A 13,361-nucleotide genomic window follows, 5' to 3' on the forward strand; every position below is an offset into this window, starting at 1 on the left:
AACTATAAAGAGCTTATAATAAAACCAATGCATTGTAATGCAGTACTTGGCAGACAAATATTATTCTGATAATTAATATGAATAAATGTAACTATTTATTAAATATTTATTGCTAACCTTTATAACAATGCCATTAGCTCTGTGTTTATGAATGCAGTAATGCATGAGATTGATTTGACAATGGTTTATTTAGATTTACACCACCCATAAGAATTCACTGCTTTTTGCTTTACTAAGTGCGTTAAAGGTGTAAAACTGTATTTATTTAGGCATAAATAAATAATAAGAGTTGTGTACATGGTAATGTCATATTTCATAAATCTCATGCATGCAAAAGACCGCTGGAAAAACAACTGTGATGTTACAATCCAGATGAACACCCAAACATTCAATTAATTACAATGTTATTACAATGCTAAACACAAAGTTGTGACTAATCAGTTAGCGCTACATGCTAGTAAATGCTATATGCTAGTTAATGCTATATGCTAGCGTTTAGGCTGAAGTTCTACTATTGGTGTTACAGATACGTTTTGCAGGTTCAAACGGAAAAAAACACAAACTTACCACTCAGAAACATCCATTAACAATTTCCAAACAATTGAGTATTCCTCAAAATCTGATACAGACTCAAACATAAGATCTGTTTACACACACACAGAGCTACTGTAGGAGAAACAGCCAATCAGAGCAGAGCTCAACATTATTATTCATGACCCTTCCAATTAAGGTAATAATAGATAATTTCATTCTAAAGGGTTATAAATGGACATGAAAAACTGTCTCTGGATCAATTTGGGACTTAATAAAGCCTTCATCAGATAACAATTTCACAGATTATGACAATGCATTCTTTGGCACCTTTTACCAAAAAACCTTAAACTTTGTTAAATGCAGTTCTCATGGGAGTCATATCTGACGTCTGTCTAATGAGATTATTCGTCTATAAACTAAAAGAACCAGATTCATGTGATTCTTGCTAAAGAAAAGTAGAGCAGAAATACACCCAACATCTTTTATGAGTGTGATTGAGAGAGAAATGAGATTATATGCCTCATTTTCATCCCAAACACATTGACTATTACAGAAGAAAACAAGCACAATAAAGAGAAAATACAAGGACAGGCGGCTCTGTTTAATTTTCTTTCACTGGTGTGGGATATTTACAGCACGATCGCTCATATACGCTGCAGAAAGGTTTATTAGAGTCAGGTGAAAGCCACTACATCTACAGAACCATTCAAATCATCAATACTATTGAACCAATCCGGCGTGCATCTGAAGCATTCGTCTCAAGGAAGATAAGAAATTAAAGCAGGAAATATTTTTTGGGCAAGTTAAAGCGAAGGCACAATGGTCTCATCTTAGATATTTAAACAGCTGATGGATTTCTCACAGTCTGTACTGAGAAAAAGATCCTTTAACAATGTGACCGTACGGCAGAAAATTTGTGAGAAGAAGAACTCGGTCACCTCACATTACATCAATGACCCACAAACGACAGACCTGTGACAAAAAAAAATCATAAAAGAAGAATATAAAATGGAAGAGAAATAAGAGAGGAGATCTATGTTTGTGTTGGGTTCGTTTTTTCTTATTACTTCCATATTAAAACCATTCTGTCTGTGTCTGCAGTCCGCTCAACATCTTTAACATGCTTCAGACACAGAATAAAAAAAATTATTTCAGAAATAAAATATAAATATAGCATGTTTAAAAACAGCAATAGTTAACCAAAGTGCTTTCTTAAAGAAATAAACACTGAAACACAAACTAAAGGCTAAGGAATAAAGGTGAGTCTTGAGAAAACTTTTCCATAAATTAGGAACCGCCACTGAAAAGGCTCGGTCACCTCACTCCTTTAGCCTAGATCTTGAAACATCAAGGCACATCTGATTGGACGACCTCAATAATTTAGCTGGATTGTTGACATGCAAAAGCATTAAAGATCTTAAAAACAAATAATAAAATCTTAAAATCAATCCTAAAAGTAACCGGAAGCCAGTGGAGCGAGGCTAAGATTGGGATTACATGCTCATGCTTTTTTGTCCCAGTAAGGAGCTGATGAAGAGATGACTTGTCCAATTCAACATATAAACAATTACAGTAGTCTAACCGAGATGTAATAAAAGCATGAGTTACCCTTTTAAACTCGTTGCGTGGCAGGTATGGCTTAACTTTGACCAGCAGTCTCAAATGAAAAAAGCTGGCTTTCACAACAGAACTAATCTGTTTTTCAAATTTAAAAGCACTATCAAAAATAACTCTGAGATTCTTGGTAAATGGACGAGTGTATGATTCAGGGTTACCAAGGCATCAACACAGGCACTCAAATCCCTCTGATGACCAAACACAACAACTTCAGTCATATTTTCATTAAGATAAAGAAAGTTCTCGATATAACCCTGTCTTTAGCTCTCTTAACAGCGACTGACCTGAGGCTTTATCATTTGTTTTGGCAGACAAGTAAATCTGTACATCATTCGTGTAACAATGAAAAGAGATGTTGTATTTATTTTTAAATGGACCCCAAAGGCAGCATATAAAGAGAAAACAACATGGGACCCAGGATTGACCCTTGGGGGACACCACCAGTAAGAGAAGCAGCAGACAAAGTTGAACATAAAAACTTCTGTCAGTCAAATATAATTTAAACCATGTAAGGGATATGCCCATAACACCCACAGATTCTTCAAGTCGTGTAAAAAGAATCACACGATGGACTTATTTAAAGGCTGCCGTTAAATCCAAAAGCACAGCAGAGGAGAGAGAGAGTGAAAGAGATTGGTTTGGTCCTCTCACAGAGTTTCAGGTAAATTACGGTGGTGTGTCAGAGCGATAAACACACTCATTCATTTTTTGCCTTTTCATTTTCATCATCTCTGTTCAATTATCTGTGAATAAATAAAACTAATGACAAAGTATAAACCTGTCATCTATCATTAATGTGTAGTAATAATGTATTTAATGTAACAATCTCTAAAGCTGAACTCTGATTGAACCTGAAACATTTTTACACACAGTTGTGTTTTGTGTGGATATTATTGTGGTTAAGCAGACGGTACATTGATATTTGGCTGTGATGTTTTAGTGAAGCTCAATGTTTCCATCAAACTCACTGGACTGAAAATCACTCAGTGTGTTTGTCAGTGGTGACAGTAAACAGATAATTGAATAGAGATGATGAAAAATGAAAAGACAAAAAAATAAATGAGTGTGTTTTTCTCTCTGACACACCACTGATTTTTACCTGAAACTCTGTGAGAGGACAAAAATCTCTTTCTCTCCCTCTTTCTCTCATTCTCTCTCTCTCTCTCTCTCTCTCCTCATGTTTAGGCATCAGACATAGGTCAGTGTGTGTGGGGGTGTTTCTTTCTCTCTCTCTCTGGTGGAGTTCAGTGAAGCGTGTGTTCACCAGAGAATGAAAATCAAGTGAGGAGAAGCTGAAAACCCCTCAGAGTTTTTCTCACCTGTCTACAGTCTATAGGCAGCTATCAGCTGAAGCACACACACACACACACACACACACACACACACACACACACACACACACACACGGGATCACATACATGAAATCAATTCACAATAAGCTTATTTTCACACTGTGACTCAGATTAACCTGAACAGATGCTCTTAAGTGATTGTTTTTCGCTCTACATTGACACAGTCCCAACATGAAAGCTACAGCAAACTTATTTACTTCACTTATAAACACGCTTCATTTTGTTAAACTGTACAGCAGTAGTGTCTAAAGAGGAAGTAACACAACAATGAACAGTGCTCCTGTATAGCTCGGTGGTCGAGCATTGCAATAGCAGCACAAAGGTCATGGGTTTGAATCCACATACTGATCAAAATGTATACATTGATATGTACTGTAAGTTGCTTTGGATAAAAGTGTCTGACAAAAGCATAATTTTTAACTTACTTATTCATTTAGCTGACGCTTTTATCCAAAGCAACTTACAATTGCTATATATGTCAGAGGTCGCACGCCTCTGGAGCAACTAGGGCTTAAGTGTCTTGCTCAGGGACACAATGGTGCACAGTGGATTCGAACCCGGGTCTCTCAAACCAAAGGCGAGTGTCTTATCCACTTCGCCATCACCACCCATATATAAGAAATATATAAATAAAAAATGTCAACTATACTGTAAATACACTAAATTTGTAATAATATGTAATGTAATACAATGTCAGATTGTAAATACATTTGATTTGGTGTCTGTATGTATACAGTAAGGGGCCGTTCACATATCATGTATTTTGCACACTCAAGTTCGTTATTTCAAATGTAGGTGCGCGGTATATGCACACTCACAATGGAAGCGACGCGGGCAAGACGCACACAAGGTGCAACACGCTCATTTTTTCCAGGTGCGTCCGCACCGTATCGAGTTAAAGACATCTCAAATTTTCAAAATGCCGCAAGCGCACCGCAGGTCATGTGACAAGAACCAACCAATCAGCTTCCTCACCTTTTCCGTTACTTTGAAACCAGAAAAATGGAGGAGCAGATCATAATTGCGGTCCAACAGCAGACGCCTCAGGAGCACAACTGCCCGAGCGCTTTGGAAAGCGGCGCGCCTAGTGTTTTCCACACGTTTTAGGCATAACATTTAAACGGCCCCCTAAGACAGTCACTATAGATTTAGGAAGTGACTAATGCTACTACTGTAACAGTCTGATAAGCATACAGTAAAAACTAATAGTGTAATTATTAAATTTTATCCCCAGCAAGCAACAGCCGTCATTTCACCATCTAGGTTAACTATCCGATTTATTAACTTGAGAGATGTCTGATATTTCATCATATAAGCAAAGTCAACAGTGATTACAAGCTGTTTGCTTTCTTTTATTGATTGATTTATTTCATTCATTTATGGTTCGACGTCTATACAATTTTGGACCGCTAGTAGATGTCTTTTAAACCCAACATTTCTTGCTGTGAATGCACATGTTATTTTTAATAGGTATTTCCCCATTTTGAAAGGTATTTTTTCCTACAGTTTGTCACAATGAATTCTGGGATTGCACTCACAGTGAAGGTGTAATGTGATGATTTACCAGAGTCCAGCATAGTGTGAATCTTCAAAACAGTCATCTTGTAGAGAGCATGATGTCTTTAAATGTCATTCAGAAATGGCGATGGGATCTAAAAGAAGAGAGAGATACTTATAGTTTTATTTATACCTTCATTTTACTGTTTACACACACACACGAACAATACTTTAAATTGCATTTGGCATCTAGTGCAGGTTTAATCCAATGATATCATACATGAAGTATAAGTGTGTGCGCGCGTGTGTGTGTTGTGTGTGACACTGATGTATTGGTCTATTTCACTGCAATGCCCATCGTAATAGGACAGAATGAAAGTGTGACCCAGAGATAACCGGCCAGTGCCACCCGACTTACCCATCTCTCTCTCTCTCTCTCTCTCTTTACACAAACACTCAGCTGTGTCCATCTCCACACTTAACTGCTGTTCATCCATTAATGTCATGATTAAATCTTCATAAATATGAAGTGTGTGAAGACTCATTTTATACATTATGTCATTACTTTCATAAGCTTAGTATGCATATAACATGAGCAATCCCGTCATCATTATTGTTCTTTCCTGACATTATTCTTCATTTGCAGTCATTCATATAAACAAAAATAAAAATATTAAAAATATTTCGCTACTTCACCTCATATCAAATCACATCAACTTTATCATGAAAATAATAATTGAATGCAGAACATCTATGAATATTCTGCACAGTATAGATCTCAGTGGTGAAATGTGTTTTCATCAGATTCACCATCTGGTCACAACCATTGAACTTTATTTCTCTCTTCTGCTCTCTCTCTCTCTTCTCTCGCTGTGTTTAATTGAAGTGAAATGGGTTCGCCTGTGGTGAGAAGACAATGAGAAATAGCGAGTCGGGCCTGAAGGTTTTTCCATGATGTCTATGACACTGTCCATCTGTCTACAGTAACACAGATCAGCTTCAGGGAAATGAAATCCTGTTAGAACTGATCCTGGAACAGCCTTGTCCGCTCTTATTCCAGCCACTGACCTCAGGTGCCCCGGGACACACTGACAGCAAATCAGTCCAATAGACATTTAACAGACAAGACTGTAAAATCTGGCTTTTATTTGAGGGATGTCCAGCGTGACATTTGAACTTTGCTTTCATCGCCTCAAGAGCTACTGAATGAGACTCCATCACTCTCTCTCGCTCTCTTTCTCTCTCATGTCTCAGGTGATATTCAGGGAGAGAGAGAGAGAAAACAGACCCCTCTCCCCACACCGAGGGTTATTTTATATTTAAGTGATTTTCCAGTCGTCTGCATCTCAAATTTCTCTTTCAATACAGCCAGAAATTCCTTCCAGACCACACTGAGAGTTTTCTTTCCACTTTCAAAAACTAAATTGAAAGACAGGAACTGTTGGTGAATCTCATGAATATAAGTGAAGAAAACATACAAAATAAATGTACATTATTTTCATACACAAAGAAACTTACAATATCAATGTGCTGACAGGACTAATGATTATTTACATATTAACAGCTTTACAGATGTATAAATGTGTACATATTGCTATTCATAAATATTAAAATCATCATTGGCGTTTCTTAATCATATTAATGACATGTTTTCAATCGTATGTTCATGACTTCAGAGAATTACACAACATTAAACAACACTTTAAAACCTTATCATGAATAACATTTCTGTAATCATTTAACTATGTTGTAATATTTGGTTTGTTTGCATGACACACAAAAGGTGTTTTCTTCTATGCAACAATAATAACACCAAAACACAGCATAAATTCATAAAAGATTTTATTCGCTGTAATCCACATCTTAAAAATGTATAAGATTGAGAGGAACAGATACAAATTCAGCCCTTTATCCAGCGTTCTTCATCCCAGTTCTCATCAGTCATCATGAACCTTTAAATCTCACACCCATTATGAATTTAAATTCAAATATTGCACCTCAAAAAGCTTTACGTCACATTGTTTTACGGCAGTGATATCAAACGCTCATGGTCTTTTGCATGTTACGTCACAGATTTGTAACATTCCCGTCTTTCAGTCGATGTACTTTTGAAATTTGAAATGTGTGCCTTGACACAGTTGGATAAATGTTCTTGTGGATTAACAACTTTAATACTTCCAGTGTTGCCAACTTTGTCACTAGATTTAGTGACTTTTCAGAACAAATCAAACCTTTTTAGGCATTTGGATGTGGTAAAAAAAATGTTTGTGACGGTTAAGAGAATAAGAGAATTTGAAGTGCCAATGCATTCAGAATGAAAATACGATATGGTGACGTAACACTGTAAAAAAATTCCGTAGAAATTGCAGCTGGGTTGCCGGTAATTTACCGTAGATTTAAATTTATGTTTTTTACTGGCAATATTTTGTTCAAAATTAAATGAACATTAAACATTTACAAGTCTTTGTCTTTAAAGAGTAAAACTAAAAAACAGCATCAAGCAAAACATTCTGGGAAACAAAATCTGAAGCAAAAAACAGAAAAAGGTTGATGATGATTTCTGGTTCCCAGAATGCTTTGCATGAGGCTGGTATTGTATAGTTTTATTCTGTAAAGATAAAGACTTGTTAATATTTAAAATTTATTTAACTTTGAACAAACTCTTGCCAGTAAATAACATACATTTAAATCTACGGTAATTACCGGCAACCCAGCTGCAATAACATTGTAATTTCTACAGACTTTTTTTACAGTGTAATTACGTAATAACATAATCTATATAGTGACATTTAGTGACTTTCCAAGCAGTCTTTAGCAATTTCTATTGAAAATATTTGGCAACACTGAATATTTCTCGGTACTTCATCATAAACTCCAGAGAGGACCGTGACTCCTCATTTTCTTATGCTTCTGAAATTTCGCATTAAGTAAATGATTGTGATTTCACTTGTCTGTCTGTTATGCTTTTTTTTTTTTAACAGGACATGATTTTAATAAACTGTTTTGGGTAGGACTCTATTAGCAGCTTAAAATATTGTAACTAAAAATTTCCTACAAATTTCTATTTGTTACGTTGCACATTATAAAAAGAATAAATTTCATATTTTTAAATACTTTCAGGGTTAAAGGTAAGGTTTGGGGTAGGGTGGTAACATTATTGATAAAATTGTTAAAGGCAAATTATGCAGCAATATTTATGGTACGAAAGATTTGTAAATATTTTATGTTTTGTATTTCATGTAATAATACATATGTCTACACTGTAGACTGTACAAAATTTTTTTTTTGTATTTTTTAAAGTGACGTATTATTACTATGTATTAAAGGTGCAGTGTGTAGATTTTAGCGGCATCTAGCAGTGAGATTGTGAATTGCAACCAATGACTGAGTCCACAGTTTACCGAAATGCATAGAGAAGCTACAGTAGTCGCAACAGGACAGACATGTTGTTGTCTAAGACAAAATACAGTAGTGACAAAACGCACTCTGTAGAGTAGTTTGTCCATTTAGGGCTACGGTAGAAAAATGGCTGCACAAAATGGCGACTTCCATGTAAGGGGACGCGCAGTGTATGTAGATAAAAATAAAAACAATACAGTTTATTATGTAAGGTCTTTGTACACCACTGATAATATAATTATGTATTTTATATTACATTTCATTCAATCCTTATAAAAGTTCCAAACTGCACCTTTAACCAAGCGTGCCGCACAAGCCATGAAAAGTGTGGCCAAAACGTCTCGATCGCCCCCCAGTGATTGTTCCAGTAAAGGTCATAAACCCCGCCTCCCCCATGTTATTCATTGGGACTTGAGACCAACTAAACAATTTAATTACGCTTCAATAATCCTTTTTCCGAAGCTGGTTTCTGTCATTTACTGTAGTTTTTATCACGCTGATGTAAATTCAAGTGTTTGTTTTTTGTTAGTAAAAAACGGTGGTGTCACATCATGATTGACAGCTGTGATAAGCACATTCTGCGAGAACGGGACCTTGATTTAGCATCTTTACTTGAAGAGAGTGAACATCCATCTTTTTTTACAGTCTATGGTATTAACAGTGAGACCAGGCTGGATTAGGGTTAGGGTTAGGCATTTAGTTGCGATGGTTGGGGTTAGGGTAATAGGTTGGGATTGCATTACGTCTACTGTATGGGTGTCCTCACAAAGATAGCTGTACAAACGTGTGTGTGTCTGTGTTATCCTTCCAGTACCCTTCGGTTCATTACACTGAATCTAAATCTCTTCTAATGGAGCTTAAAGACCTGGATTCATCTCTCCACATCTATAAATCCCTCTCTTCATTTATCTCTTTATCTGCTGCGAGTGCTTCATCTCTCTCTCTCTCTCTGTTTTCTGCCAAACACAGACACTTTCTGTTTCACTAATAAATCCATCCCATAAACGTCCTCACTCTTCCTCTCTCACATATTCACACTTACTTTGGCTGTCAACTTTGACTTCTTGACCAATAGAAAGATTTTCTGGACCATGGATCTGTATGTGAAAGTAGTTGTGACTGGCATCATGTGATGATGTTATTCCAGACTGGATCACATGAGCAAACACAGGTCTGGTGGGAAAGAGAAAGAATAACAGAATTAGAGGTTTAACGGATGGAGCGAGAGGTGAAAGGTCAAAGAGGAAAAGCCGCTGGTTTGGACGGGACGTAAATCCATTAGCTGTGGAAATTGGCTCATAATTGACATCGGATGGAGGATATTCAAGAATTCCCACACAAACAACCCAAAGCAGATAAAACATTTAACGTCCCCAGATTCACTAGAAAGTGTAAGTTGTTTGTGTACTTGTGTTGTTTGTGTTTGTGTAGAGGCAATGTGTTGACTCTGATAAGCTCAAATGCTTTTCTCTCTCGGCCTCTGGCTTTCCTCCAACCTTTCTATACAAAACACACACACACAAAATCTCATTTGCCACTTGTCTAGGAGTCTGTCTGTATATCACACACAACAGTCAAACACACACTTTCCTCTCTCTCTCAACAAGCACACACAAACACACACATACGGTGAAGGTATCTCGATGTGTTATCACCTCACAGAAGTCTTCAGTCTCCAACCAGAAACCATTACAACGACTCCATGATGTGTGGATGATTTTAGAAATATATGTGTCATGCTTTAAAAAACCAAACGCACACACCGAGCAAAATTCAATCTCTGAAATTTACACCCGTGAATCTACAAACCTGTCAAAACGAGTCTGAGCAAGCAGGAGCGCAGACCTCCGCATTCATAAATTAGACAAAGCACATGTTAGGAGACGTGAGGAAGACTCCGGCGATTGTGTTGAGGTTGTTTATGGCCCCTCATAAAGTAACAACTCTTGTGTTCAATTCTGTTTACACCTGCTGTTAACATTCATCTCACTTCATTCAATCACAAGAGCACAGCACCATCAGATACAGATAGAAACCCTGACAAAAATCCTCATCACACTTATAATATAACTCTTAATGCATCCTGCAGTCAAAACAAGAGTTAACTAAACACGTGAATCTATGCTTAACATACAAAAAGCTTAAAAAAAAACAATATGAGTCCACTTTAAGTCCATGAGAACTGAGAATACAAATAGTTTTTAAGAGGGTCTGAGTTTGGTATTAAAGTGAACTCAAGACATCACATTAACAGATCTGATGACATCACATAAACAGATCTGATGACGTCACATAAACAGATCTGATGACGTCACATAAACAGATCTGATGACGTCACATAAACAGATCTGATGACGTCACATAAACAGATCTGATGACGTCACATAAACAGATCTGATGACGTCACATAAACAGATCTGATGACGTCACATAAACAGATCTGATGACGTCACATAAACAGATCTGATGACGTCACATAAACAGATCTGATGACGTCACATAAACAGATCTGATGACGTCACATAAACAGATCTGATGACGTCACATAAACAGATCTGATGACGTCACATAAACAGATCTGATGACGTCACATAAACAGATCTGATGACGTCACATAAACAGATCTGATGACGTCACATAAACAGATCTGATGACGTCACATAAACAGATTTGATGACGTCACATAAACAGATCTGATGACGTCACATAAACAGATCTGATGACGTCACATAAACAGATCTGATGACGTCACATAAACAGATCTGATGACGTCACATAAACAGATCTGATGACGTCACATAAACAGATCTGATGACGTCACATAAACAGATCTGATGACCTCACATAAACAGATCTGATGACCTCACATAAACAGATCTGATGACCTCACATAAACAGATCTGATGACATCACATAAACAGATCTGATGACCTCACATAAACAGATCTGATGACGTCACATAAACAGATCTGATGACGTCACATAAACAGATCTGATGACCTCACATAAACAGATCTGATGACATCACATAAACAGATCTGATGACGTCACATAAACAGATCTGATGACGTCACATAAACAGATCTGATGACATCACATAAACAGATCTGATGACGTCACATAAACAGATCTGATGACGTCACATAAACAGATCTGATGACATCACATAAACAGATCTGATGACATCACACAAACAGATCTGATGACATCACACTGGGTGCTTTTACAGTCTCTACTGCAACTTTGTGATCAGATCTCTTGAGATGGATGTAAATATCAGATGTAGACAGCTGTTAGTCCGGATGTAAATCAAACAATCATATCTTGTGCGTAACTTGTGTTCTGTGTCCAGATGTTCATACATCAAAATAAGAGTTTGTGTTACTGAAGGGCAGAATTTTAAAGGGATAGTTCACCCAAAAATGAAATTTCTGTCATCATTTTCTCACTCTCATGTTGTTACAAACCTGTATAAATTTATTTGTTCAAACGAACACAAAGGAAGATATTTTGAGGAATGTTTGTAATCAAACCATTTGTGAGCCCCATTTACTTCCATAGTAGGACTACTATGGAAGTGAATACTATGGAAGTGAATGGGGCGTGTACAAACATTCCTCAAAATATCTTATCTTATACAGGTTTGTAACAACATGAGGGTGAGTAAATGATGGCAGAATTTTCATTTTTGGGTGAACTATCCCTTTACTCAGAGACAGACAGACAGTCAGACTCCTGCTGGGGGTTTATGGGGTAAAACAGGAGGAGATTTAATGTCTTTAGCATATGGAGCAGCTTTATAAATCTATCAGAGAAAGAGAAATCTGAGCCGTAAAGGGTCATACAGTGAGTTTATTTCACACAGACACACACACACACACACACATCTAATATTTTAGTCCACATGTGAATGAGATTCTTTGTAACACGTAACACATGTGTTTTCACTTTTCTCTTTAAACTATATTCAGATGAAAATCTGTGTGAAGTCATTTCAGACAAACACATTACAAATGTATTGCTAAAACACACAGACTGTGAACTATGTAGTACTGAGTTATGGAGTTACAGCATTAAACAGTTTTTCCACATTTCAGGATTATTTGGGCGGGGCTAAAACGGTGGCTTGATGACACACTGGAGCCACTGAGCATGGCGCCGCCCCTAACTTAATCATCAAGCACAAGCATCCATTCAGGTTGTAGCTGTATTTAAATGTTAAGAGAGACGGCAGTTTTTCCACGAGTGAGCATCAGCGCAGACACACCCCCAGCGTTTAAGAGCAGAGAATCCTGCCTGTTGCCTTAATTTATTTACTTGCCATTTTACATATAAAAATTTGTCTGGGTGGTTAATAACACATTTTTCTGTGGTGTCACCAAATAACATTTAATATCTGACCTTAAACAGACTTTAAACACGCACCTAATAAAACATGAGGCACTATCATACAGTGCAGTGCAAAGTGCGACGAAAGTGTGTTTTGCTAGTTTTAGACCGACAAATTTATCATTTTCATGCCCAGTATTATGTCGTTTAAATAGCAAATTTACGTCCATTTTTGCGCTCATGGGTGTTCTGGTCTGAAAACGAGGTGTGTTTAGTCGCATCTTGGCACGTTGCAATTTTGAGGCAACTAAAATAGACTACCCATTGACCAACTAAAACCTGTGGCCGGTTGCATAAACATAGCCCTGATGTTAAGACTGTGTCTTAAGAATGATTCTGACTAACTAGCAATTAGTTAGGGCTAATCAGTCTTATTATTTGGATTTAAATTAGACCAATCTACCTTTCTATGTAACATACTTAAAGGAACAGTATGTAGGATTGTGGTCAAAACTGGTACTGCAATCACACAACTGGTGGCCTATACACAAAATGACAACATAAATATTAGTTGAGGGCTGAAACTCCACTTTTTAAAAGACAATATCCTGGCCGGACCACTGTTGTCAGTGA

The sequence above is a fragment of the Paramisgurnus dabryanus genome, chromosome 8, assembly GCF_030506205.2.
Source record: "Paramisgurnus dabryanus chromosome 8, PD_genome_1.1, whole genome shotgun sequence".
Taxonomy (NCBI): Eukaryota; Metazoa; Chordata; class Actinopteri; order Cypriniformes; family Cobitidae; genus Paramisgurnus; species Paramisgurnus dabryanus.